The sequence below is a fragment of the Mandrillus leucophaeus genome, unplaced genomic scaffold (assembly GCF_000951045.1).
Source record: "Mandrillus leucophaeus isolate KB7577 unplaced genomic scaffold, Mleu.le_1.0 Scaffold73, whole genome shotgun sequence".
In the NCBI taxonomy this organism is placed as follows: domain Eukaryota; kingdom Metazoa; phylum Chordata; class Mammalia; order Primates; family Cercopithecidae; genus Mandrillus; species Mandrillus leucophaeus.
The window spans coordinates 5,702,691-5,715,942 of NW_012107919.1; positions in this window are offsets into that span (position 1 = coordinate 5,702,691).

Sequence of the window (13,252 nt, forward strand, 5' to 3'; positions counted from 1 at the left end):
ACAAGGGGCATAAGCCATGGTCCCTGGTCTTAAGCAACTTAAAATTTATTTGGAATATAAGGACTCATACATAAAAGATAAATGCTAATAGATCACAGACTACACTAGTTGCATAATGAGTCAGACAGACAATAAATATTGAAGGCGTTCCCACGGGCAGGATCAGTCAAGCAGAGCTCCATGGAGAAGCAGGGTCTGGCAGTGGGACTCAGGCATGGTCAGGAAAAGCAGAAAAGTGTTCCTAGCACAGGGCTGGCACCCAGGGGCCAAACAGGCACAGTAGGCCAGCACCAACAATACTTTTAGGCATCCACAAAAATCTTTTGTTATTTCTCTCACAGAAGAAAAACAATGAGTCTAATATAATATATGTAATATAATAATATAATAATCAACCCAGCCTGGATTAGATTTGCCTTTATACTAACACAGTTGTAAAGTATAATTTTTGTATTTTTTTCATGGCAGAAGGGGCCCATGAAGGCACATGTTTCTGGGGTCCACCTAAGTCGTAAGGCAGCCCTGCCAGAGAGGAATCAGGGAAGCTTTTTCCAGAAATTTATGCCACTCCCTCTGTTGGCTTATTCTTCAAAGTTTGTGAATCAAACCAAGATGCAACAGTATGCCATATGATCAAATCATATGTTATTTTAAAGAAAGGTTTTCATGGCATGTGAAATTATCTTTCTTTCAGTTCATCCAAACTTGCCTGCCATTCTACCTCATAAAAATCTTCCAAGCTGATTCTGACTCCCAGGGCCTTCAGAGGCAAACTCTTCAATCCAAAGGGATTCAGAAGGATGTGGTCCCTCTTAGTGCCTGTGTGTTCTTGGGCTGCCACCAGATGCTCAGTGAGACAGATGTCACCCATTCCCTTCCTACAGAAGAAGCAGACAAACAGTCAGAGCTGCTAACTGGAGTCCCTGAATTCCTAGCATTTTATTTACTCCCACTGGAGAACAAGCAGTCATGCCATCCCTCATTGGAGAAGCAGGGGAGAAATACTAAATCTGAGGATATTTTTGTTTTACATAAAAGACTGAGAATTATGGATCATATTTCTTTCTTTCTTGGTTTCAGAAGGGAATATTATGTTTCTATGCCTGCTCTCCCCAAATCTATTACTGATATCAGTAAATTAATAAGTGGATTAGATGAATTAAATCTTTTTTTCTGAACTCTTCCTAGGTAAGAATCATAAAATATCAGAGCCAAAGGAGATCATAGATACTATCTTATTCTTTCCCTCCACCTTTTTTCTCTTATGTGGTGATTGACCTCTTTTAGGATATTTTGGGGTTTTTCTTCTTTTGCCTACCTTGTAAGTGTGGTGTTCATCAGGTTTCTGTATTCTTCCTCTTTCTCTTTTTATCCTATCAGCTTTTGAGGAGTAACTTCCAAATTGTTCCTGCTTGTGCATCTATATGAGTTCTGCTCCTCTAAATAATCCTGACCCGTCCACCCACAAACAAGAATGGCAAAGCTCTACAGTGGGCGCCGACCATGTCTTCAAGCCAGCATCACTCAGACCACCTCTTCCTGATGTTATAACCTCTTCTTCCTTTATCTCGTTGGCCCTCCAATTTTTAGTTAACTTCACACTGCATCTTTCAATACTCATTTCAGACCCTTCTTGAATTTTTTTTTCACTTTTAGCCCATATCCAATGACCTATCATCTTCTCAACTTTTATAAACTACTTTAGACTTAACTCTTCCACGAGGCCTTGCTATTGTCTAATCTTAGTTTCCATTCTGGTCCAATGACTCATGTTCCACTGCTCCTGCTAATGGCTGTTTCTATGTCCTGGCCTAGTTCCATGGACTCACACATGACCATTTTCATCATCCTCTCTGTAAAGAGAAGAAAATCGGAAAAATGGCTCCATGTATCATATCTATACTACGATGTATTAGTCTGTTCTCACACTGCTAATAAAGACATACCCGAGACTGGGTAATTATAAAAGAAAGAGGTTTAATTGACTCACAGTTCTACATGGCTGGGGAGGCCTCACAATCATGGCGGAAGGCAAGGAGGAGCAAGTCACATCTTAAATGCCAGCAACCAAGAGGGCTTATGCAGGGGAACTCCCATTTATGAAACCATCAGCTCTTGTGAGACTTATTCACTATCACGAGAACAGCATGGGAAAGACCCACCCCCATGATTCAATTACCTCCCACTGGGTTCCTCCTATGACATGTGGGGATTATGGGAGCTAGAATTCAAGATGAGATTTGGGTGGGGACACAGCCAAACCATATCATATGACTTCTAAATCATTAGGTCAAACTTATCTTGACATTCTCTCATTCAGCTCTTGATGGACAATTTCCTGCTAGTGGTCCCATGATTACTTCAGTTGTAAGATGTGCATAGTGGAACTGACCTTCCTCCATGTCCACTCTTTATTTGGTTATTTGGCCTCACCATCCTCCAGGACAACCAAATTTGACACTTTCCTCCTAATTGTCAGTCTTAACTCAGCAAATTCTTCTTCATATACAATATTCCCCCTTATCCTTAAGAGATATATTCCAAGGCCCCCAGTGGATGCCTGAAACTTTGGATGTATATACTGTGTTTTCTCCTATACATATATACCTATGATAAAGTTTAATTTATAAATAAGGCATAGTAAGAGATTAACAACACAATAATGAAATAGAACAATTCTAACAACTTATTGTGAAAAAACATTATGTGAATGTGGTTTGTCTCTCAAAATATCTTACTGTACTGTACCACCCTTCTTCTTGTGATGATGTGAGCTGATACAATGCAGACGTGATGAGATGATGTGAGGTGAAAGAGGTAGGCATTGTGATGATGCGTGAGGCTCCAGTTGGCCTTCTGTGTTACTGAATCTGTGTAACCATCTTTTAATTGCAGCAGATGGCTTGGTGTCACTCATTTCAGGAGATTCCTTGCTTAAGTCTTCACACAGGCCCAATGCTTGCTAGCATAACACGTTGCCGTCAATCAGAACACATTTCTGTTCATATCTTCCACCCACAAATTTAATGCCTTTTCTATATTAACTAAATACTTCTCAAACACCATAACTGTAACTTTTGCAGTTTGAGATGTGATAACAAAGCTGGAATAAATTTCTTTTTCTTTCTTCACAATTTTTTTATGGATAAGAGATTCATTCTTGCTGTAGATCTTAGCAACCTCAGCACACAATTTTTTTTTCTTTCCTTAAGTCGAGAACTTTCACTTTTTCACTTATGGGAAACACTTAATGGCTTCCCTTTGGCAAAGCTGAATTGCCAGGGTCATTACTCTTGTGCTTTGGGGCCACTATGGAGTAAATAAAGGTGACTTGAAAATAAACACTGCAATACTGCAATAGTCCATCTGATAACCAAGTCGGCTACTAAGTGACTAATGGATAGGCAGCATCTACAGCATGCATTCACTGAACAAAGAGATGATTTATGCTCTAGGCAAGGTGGAGCAGGACAGATTTCATCACGCTACTCTGAACAGCACACAATTGAAAACTTAACGAATTGGTTGTTTCTGGAATTTTTCATTCAATATTTTTGGATTGATGGTTGAAGGTATGTAACCGAAACCTTGGAAAGCAAAACTGCAGACAAGGAGGGGACTACTAAAAAGCCTCCTTTTGGATCCACTTCCCCACCCTACCTCTCACTTAGATGATATAAAATTGTTTTGCACATAGATTCTCCTGTTCCCAAAGTTTCTATCTCTCACTAAATTGTACATTATACTATTAGGGTAGCAGTTCCCCAGGGAGGCAAGAAGAGGAAGGGAGTCAAGGCAGAAGGAACAGTGTGAATTGAAGACACAAACATAAACAACTTTGTGTGCATAGGGAACTCCAAGCAATTCTCCACTTTGGCTATATATAACATGGTGGGGCGAAACTGTTGTTACTGGAAAGGTAAAGGGATTGTAGACCCAGGTAGGACAGGACTTTTGTGTTCTCTTAAGATTAGACTTCATGTTTTAGTGAATGAAGAACTATACTATGTTTGCAAATCTGGAGAATAGTCTGATTAGGACTTGGTGACTGTTGGATCAAGGACGTGAAAGAAGCTGAGAGAGAAGATAGTAAATCCAATGAACATGGGAATTGGCTTTTAACCACAGTGGCAGTCATTGTCCTATCCCTACCCAATAGCCAAGCATCTGACCCCTTCTCACTCATAAAATCCTCACAGAGAAAAAGTGCTCAATAAAGACAGGCACTCCCCAAGACCCAAGGGTTAACCCTAATTGGTCTAAGCAAAATTATAATCTCATTCTCTTTTGCTAGTGACTGGCTTAAGGATGGACATATAACCCAGTTTTGACTAGTCTCTTGGAGGCTTCTGGGAAAGATTTCCTCCCTGATAAAAAATATCACGTGGTGCCTACAGTTACAGCAGCTATCCTTTGAACAGAAAGAGTCAAGCTTGGGAGACAAGAGCCAACATGCTGAGGGAAGCAAAGTGGAAGACAGGGAATAGTCCAGGTCCTTGGCAATATCATGGAACCATTAAGTCAACCCTGGTACCACCAGCCTTTGGAATCTCAGTCTTGTAAGATAAATAAATATTCCAATTGTAAACTTTCTTCTGACTGAGTTTCCAATTTTTTGCAGCTGTACCCACCCTAACTGACACGTAATGAGATGATTAACTGAACAGATGCTGGAGCTGAACTTCTTAGGCTCAAGTCTTAGTTGTAGCACTTCTACTAACTGTGTGAGTTTGGGCAAGTGATTTAATCTTTCTGGGCATCAGTTTCCTCATCTGTAAATTTGAAATGATAATAACAGCTCGTAACTCACAGGATTTTTGAAATCAAAAAATATATATATCAAGCACTTAGAATATTCTGGTACATAGTAAGAGCTCAATGAGAGTCATACAACATCTCAATAAATATGTCCTCAATGAATTACATTCTAGATAAAGAAACTGAGTCCCAGACACATTAAGTAACTCATTCATAGTCACCTGGCTAAATTGGGACTGAGATTAGACTAAGACCTAGAGCTAGCAACTGACAAAGTAGGGGTTTTCCTGGAATTCTCCGGGGAGGAAAACATCACAGGCAGTAACACTTCCCTCAGTAGGGTCAGAGGATGTCTGCAGATGACCAGTGTTGAGACCTCATCTCAGAGTAAAATTTAAATTTTTGGAAAAGCTTTTACATTTTAAAATTTATACTTTTTAACATTATGAATCTATCAGTCAATCTTATGCAGAAGTTTTAAGTACACTTTTTTCCTCGTAAAATTTTTCTTTCTTCAATATAATCAATGAAGACTGAAATTAGAAAACTTTTGACATTGAGAATGGTTGCTCGCAGGCCGTATCTTACCAGTGGCTTTTACATTTTTAGTCTTTTAATGGTAGGCTTGGAATTTATTATTTGACATGGGATAATCCACGCTTCTGCACTCTGGAAGATTTCATATAGGAAAACTTTGAAATTGTCCTTCCACCCACCGAAAGAGCATCTGTTATCAATTAAATGTGGAAAGGTAAGCTCTTTTGTATTAAAACTAATTCTAGTGTTCAAGTCTGTGTAAAAACTACTACGAAACACATAATGGCTACTGAATGAACTATGTACATAAATTCAACATCTTATAAAAAATATAAAATACAATACATAATAAAATTCACATTTATTTAGCAATCTGGTATATGATATAATAATATGGTATGGTAAAATACTCATCTAATTTGAAGTTAAAGACCTGGGTTCAAGCCCCAGCTTCAAATGACTGATCAAAACATTTAACTTCTTTGAGATTCAGTTTTCTTAATTGCACAACTGGAAACATGATAATAATAATAACTCATAAATTGGTAAGAGAATACTCTGTATAGAATAAACTGCAAACCCTTATGCAGACATTTCACCTATATGTCACATTGCATAAATAAATTATGACTGTCTTTATTAAAGAGCTATAAACTTTTTGAATGTGGCAAAAATGCTGGGATAAATAGCTCTATATTTCTTTTGACTCTTTATTTTATTATTTCTGCCCTTTACAGGAATTCAGTAAGAAAAACAATTATCATTGTTTACTTGACTTAGTAAATTAGCATGTGTCTCATCTCCACTGCCTACTTAACACTACACCTGGCACATAAGGGGTGTTCAACAAATGTAAATGTTTGCTAAATGTTGACAACTGTTATAAACTTCCAGTGGAATACCTAGGAAATTTTACTAGTGGGAATAAAGATTAGAAAGCTATGGAAAATAAATTAATGAAGAGAAGTAGAAAATCTGAGCAAAAAGATTAAAAAATCAAGGCATTCATATGAATTGGCGGGAAGAGGGATTTCCTAGAGGAGACCCTGGAGAAACCTACTCATCCTCAGCCAGGAGTTGTCTGGTTCTGGTTTGCACAGGCATCTCTGGTCAGCTGTTCAACAGATACTTACTCACTGACTTGCTTCTTTCTCTCTGTCCTGTTGGGTTGTCATCTCTCTAGTTCCTCCTGACTTCTATCTTCTTTTCATTACCTTGCTCTTACCTGCCCTTCCTCTCCCTTTCTTTCATTGTTTATGAGTATATGCACATTTGCACCTCTGCGTGTTGTATAGAAACACGCATACATGCATACAATCCATATTGAAAATGAAAATCATTTTAAAGTATTTTAAAGAATAACTGACTGATATAATAAAATAATATGGTGTATCTATTAACTGGAGGATCTTTGGTTTGCTTTGCCTTTTTTTTTTTTTTTTTTAAATTTCTGGACACTTCTCCTATCCAAGCAGCAGCTAGGGCATTTCAAACTTTCTGAATTAGGTGAGGAAAATACAGCTAAAGAGAATCTTGCAGGGGTCTTAGCATAGTTACTATATCTGAAAGAGTATGTAACTGGTCAGTGATATTGTTTTTCCCCAGTCCAGAGTTGACAAAAATGGGTCTCATTGAGCTAAAATCAAGGTATGGGCAGAGTTACATTCCTTTCTGGAGGTTCTAGGGGATAATTGGTTTTATTGCCTTTTCCAGCTTCTAGGGGTTTCCATATTTCTTTGCCCATGTCCTCCTCTTTCCACCTTCAAAGTCAATCATAACCAGCCAAGTCTTTCTCACACTGAATCACTGTACCACTGACTTTTCTGCTTCCCTCTTCCACATTTAAATGCCCTTGCGATTACATGGGGCCCACTGGATAATCCAGGATGATCTTCCTGTTTTAACGTCAACTGATTAAATACCTTAATTCTATGTGCAACTTCAATTTCCTTCTGCCATGAAACATAGCATACTCACAGATTCTAGGGATCAGGACATAGGCATCTTCAGGAGGTCATTATTCTAACTACCACAGCTGTATATGATGCCTGGCACAACTTCACAGAATGCCCAAGGCATCACAAGGAATAAGAAAATGTTTTTCCTCATGAAGTTGAGAATAGCAGAGCCAGGGCATGAGATACTGAAGGACCCAGAGAGTTTATACTATCAAACTCAGGAAAATATAGCAGGAGATTTATACAGTGTACCAATGGGTAGGAATGAAAAACCAGGCACCAGGGAGGCCTATGCACATGTCAGCAGCTGCCAGCATGGAAATGTGGCATCCAAGCACAAGACATCCTCTTTTCTCGTGACCCCAGTGACTTTGTGATATTTAATGCCTGGCTCCCTTTCCTTTCCCCCGATGAACTTAGATATAACATCAAGGAGAAAAGGAAACAGGAAACACCAAATCAACTTAGTTTCCTTGGAACTGACTAACACTAATTTTCCAATATCAGTAGTTGGGGGCTATACATAAAAATTAGGTATATTTACAGAAAAAATATCTGATATTTATATTTAATGCACATTAAGCTCTCACACTTTTTAAAAACAAACTAACAAGAGCAGTTTTTTTCTCTAAACCCATTGGGAGTGTGTGATCTCTCCTGTGCTTGTATTTCTCGCATTCATACTTCAGAGACAGAAGGGGAGGGTGATAGACCCCAGACCAGAGCCTGTCCCATGAAGTCCTCATTTCCTTATCCCTTTCATTTCCACATCTTTTTACCTTAAGCATATATTTCTATTTCTAATCCACTTAGGTTATCTTTGAATGTAAAGCAGAGACTCCCATCAGAAAACTCTTCAAAATTCCTGCCATTCCAGAGGCTCACATGAAAGAATATCTATACAGGGCGCTATGTTGCCATTGACGTGAAATTTTACTCTAACAAATGTCAAGGGAGAAGATAATGATGGATACCAAAGATTTCTGCTAGGTGCTTTATACATTATCTCTAATTCCCACAATTCTTCAAAATAAATGTTATTATCCCCAATTATGTATGAGAAAATTGAGATCCTAATTTCCCAAGGTGCACTTTCCCAAAGTACATCATCCTAGGTCCCCTAAAGCAGAGCCTGACACGCAAGGTTGGTGTGCGAGTAGTTTATTTGGGATGTGATCCAGGGAGCAGGACAGAGGGAAAGGAACCAGAAAGAAGGAAAAGCCAGTACATGGATGCATTATAAAGTTGCCCACTTCGGAAGGTGACTGAACTTCATCCCTTCTTAGGAGGCTTGTGAAATGTGGCACATAACTGTGCACCTGGATTAGAAAAGGGAGAAGCATTGATCTTTAGTCTTCTACCTCTGACTGGTCAAGATGACCCCACAGCTGCTTATTCCCTTGCACATTCAGGTTTGCATGTACAAATGTCAAAAGTGTTCCCATGGGCACCCTATGTCTAAGCCCTGGGGCAGGAAGCTAGAAATATGAGTGGAGTGAGGCAGGCACTTACCTCTTTGATCTGTGCAAAGCTGGTTGAAGCCTGTGCAGAAATGGCCGGGACAGCAGTGGTTGTAGTAAAAGGCAGGGCTAGGAAGACATACAGTGATACACGGAGGTAGCTAATACCCGAGGTCATATGACTATTCAATACTTCAAATCAAGCCTGCCTAACTGCAGGGCCTGGGTACCTTCCATAATTCACATGGGTTTCCAAGAAGATATCTGGCTTTGTGGAACTTAAGGATGAGTTTATTATCCTCAGCAATTAGATGAGGATCTGGTATTGATTTTACACTCTATCAGAATTGGAGCATTATACAAGCTCTCTTTGTGTATCTGAAGGTGTGAATTCTTCCCTCATTAACCTCCAAAGTGGGTTTCAAAATAAATATGCTAAATACAGGACTGTAGAACAGCACTATCAAGCAGAAAAATAATGTGAGCTCCATGGGCAATTTTCACTTCTTTAGTATTCACATTAAAAACAGAAAAAGAAGTAAGTGAAATTAATTTTAATAATCTATTTTATTTGACTCACTGTTTCTAAAGTCTTATCTATCATTTCAACATGTAATCAATACAAATGATTGAGATATTTTATGTTTTTTTGTCATAAGTATTCAAAATATGGTGTGTATTTTGCACTTGTGAGCACATCTCAGTTCAGATTAGCTATATTTCAGTAGCCATGTGAGGCTAATGTTACCATCTTGCAGAGTGCAGACCTAGGATATCCTCCTCTTATGAACTGAAGGAGTTAATCTGTGAAAGGCAACACTATTGCACTTTTTCTTGGGATGAGGTGGAGTAGGGAGGATTTTTATACACTCTCCTGACATTATGACTTCAGCCTATATGATTTCTTTCTGAAATAAACAAAATGTCAAATTGACAAGGTTCATGGTCAGAAGTGATTAGAACAGTGATTAGAAGACAAAACCAAGCCATACATGAATCTAATATTTCAAGGTTTATTTCCCCTGTCCACTTGTCTTCAAACTGCAGGACAAGGATTTTTAACTTAGAAAAAAAGAAGAAAGAAAGAAAGTTTTACACATTTGTTCTTAAACCACAGGGTGAGCAATTTAAGATAGTGATTCTAAAATTGAGTTACAAACGAGGTATCTTATGCAACCTGAATTATCATATGTAAATCTCTTTGCCTTTCCTCTTCTAAAAAGCCATATTTTTATTTTCATGGATTTTTATTTCATATAAAGCACATATGTAGTTTACATAAAGTCCAATAAAACATTTGGCAGGTATAGGTATTATAACACAGTGGTTAAGAGCATAGCATTTAGAAATGGTTCTAGGTTCAAGTCCCCAGCTTCACTACCTACTGTGAGTAACTTTGAGCCAGTTACTTAACTTCTTTAAGCCTCAGTTTTATCTTCTCCAAAATGGGAATAACAATTCTTATCTTGCAGGGTTATGGTAAGAATTAAATAAGATGGGATATGTGGGAAACTTGGCACAGTGTCTGCCACATGTTTAGTAGTCAACATACGGCAGCTTTATACTATTAGTGAAAAAAACTAACAATAAGACAGACTTCAAAGTATATACCTTGCCTCCAACATTTCTCATAGTCTTTTGGTTAAGAAACCCATGAATGGAACCACAAATTACTGTGAGTGCCACTACACTTTATGGTGTTAAGAAATTTAGCAATAAAAGGGAATTTTTTCCCCTCAATGCTGTGAAAATTATCATAAAAATCCACAGGCTCAAAGCAACCTCTATGGGAAGGTGGTGTGTGTGTGTGTGTGTATGCGTGTTTTCTGTTCTTTTGTTTCTTAATCCCCATACTGTGGTCTGATTCCCATAACAACTGAAATTAGCACTTTAATTTCCATATTATCTCCTTTATATTACAGATGAATAACGTGCAGGAATAAAGAGGAAGATCTTAGGGGGAATTACCAAAGATGAAAAAAAGTATTATGCTTCATTCTGAACAGTCTTTTATATCCCACACTGACTTATCACTGGCATAGGAAAATAAGTCTCCATCCATTCAGTGTAGAGAAAAATTGGAGAAGTTATCCCTTTGAGAGACACGAGTCTCCTGAGATAAATCACCTGCATTACTTGTTCCATGTCCTCTGTTCACTACCCACTTAAAGCTAAGTGCTTTAGGTACACTTGTTTCTGAATAAAAAAATCTATAGAGTGCAAGTTTTAATAATAATAGTGATGATGATGGTAATAGCTAAAATTTATCAAACGCCGCCTGTGGGCCAGGTGCTAAACATTTCACATGCATTAACTCATTTATTCAACTCTACGAAGTTTCTCACAGATACAGAAACTGAAGAACAGTTTAATAACTTGCCCAATTTTAGTAAGTGGTAGAGCCAGGATTCCAGCAGAGACATTTGACACCAGTGTCCACATGCAGTAACACTGCACAAATCACAAAGGAGACCCAGCGCATGTATAATCTACCAGGAAGTTCTGCTGGCTCTACTTTCAAAACATGTTTCCAGCCCATTCATTGTTCTCCATCTCACCACCACCACCCTAGTCTAGGCCTCCATCGTTCCTTCTCTGGAGAATGACAATGGTTCCAACTAGTCTCTCTGCTTCCATTCTTATCCCCCAACAATCCATGTTCCATGCAGCAACCAAGTGAACATTTTAGAATATAAATCAGACTGTACTCCGATTTTGCTCCAATGCTTAAATCCTTCCACTGGCTTCTCCATTCCTCTAAGAATAAATTCAAAGTCTTCGCCATGGTCTTTCAAACTCTGGGAACCCGTGGCCACCTCAGCTCATCTCTTCCTATTTTCCTCACTGATCACATTATTCTTTATTTTCTTGGGTGAATCTGCTGTTCCCTGTTTGACACACTCATCCCTTACATCTTCACGTAGCTGCATACTTCTTGTCATGCAGGCCAAAAACTTGAATGTCACCTACTGAGAGAGGACTTTCCTCACCACACAAGCTAAAGTCAACCGCTCCCTTCCTACTTCCCCATTTGCTCTCATGACTCCCTGTTTCAGTCTCTTCATAACACTTACCTCTATACAAAATTATTCATTCATTTATTTCTTAGCTTCTTTGTTTTCTGCTTCCCCTCCATCACCAGCAGAATGCAAAGTTCCACAAAGCAGAGATCTTGCCTGTCATATTCCCCACTGTATCTGCCAGACCTAGAACATGGCCTGGCACATAATAGGCATTTATTCTAAATATATGAATAAATTACTTAATGAATGACATGGCCAAAAAACAGTTTCCTTTAAGCACTTGGTTCTCTGGAATCTTCTCATGAATATTCACAAGGTAGTGAGAAATGGGCTATAATGGGAATATAGACCCAGAAGTTATAAATGATTAACTCCAAAAAGAAACAGGGAACCAGACAAAATGTGGTATGTATTGTTGACACTTTTTCCATGGCTCCTGTTGTATCTCTGTCCACTTTATGATTTTTATTCATTTCCTATTTGCTTCCTTTGAAGAAAGAATTTTGAGAGCTTATATACGGGTATTCTGCTGGGTTCTTAACTACATAAATAAATAAGGAATTCTAGGGAGGACTCCATGTTCACACAAATAGTAATAAAACAAATGCCCTCTTTGTGGTCTGTGAAAAGGGTTTCTGAACAATGAGACATTAAGTAATCATTAAGAACAATCTACAGATTTTTAATAGCAAGGGAAAACAATTATATAGGTTTTTGAGAAAAATATGGCCTATCTCAAATATTTAAAATATGCAATAAGATTACTACTAATAATTTAGTACTAATAGTAATAATGGCTTGTATTAGTAATTTAGTAAATTAACCGAATTACTAACAGTAATTTTTAAAGAAGAAAATCGCTAATAGTATTTGCTTCCTGTTAGGGGAATTAAACATTTTTTCCCCCTCCTCCTCCTCCCCCTCCTCCTTCTTCTTCTTCTAAATCTGTCAGCTTAGGTTCAGTTATGATTCAAAAAGAAATCATCCCAAATCTTATTTCTGTCTCATCTTCATGTCCACTGTGGGGTTGGATACAACAGCTCTACATTCTCTTCTCTCTTATTCATGCCTGAAGGATACGCCTCGATTTGGGATACTGCAATCTCGTAACAGAGGTTTAATAAAATAAAGGCTTTTTCTCGAAAGTGGCACATATCCCTTCTCTCACATTTCATTGATCAAAACAAGCCACACTGCCAAATCCTATGTTCTTGGAGAGGAACCATATTCCCCCTATAACGAGAGACCCAAAATATTTAGAAAAATAACCTACCAAAGACCCTTCTGTACTTCACAAATTTTCTATGAGTATATGTAATATTTATTAACAGAAAAATATCTGAGCTGTTGATTTTTAAGGAATTTTACTTATCTTTAAGTAGAAATGCATTTAGCTGCAAATAATAGAAAGCTTGACTTTCAACCGTTTAAAAACACAAAGCCTGATCTTCTCACATATTTATAATATGAGGGTAAGTGGCTTCAAGTCTTGGTTAACAACTCAGTCATCTTAGAG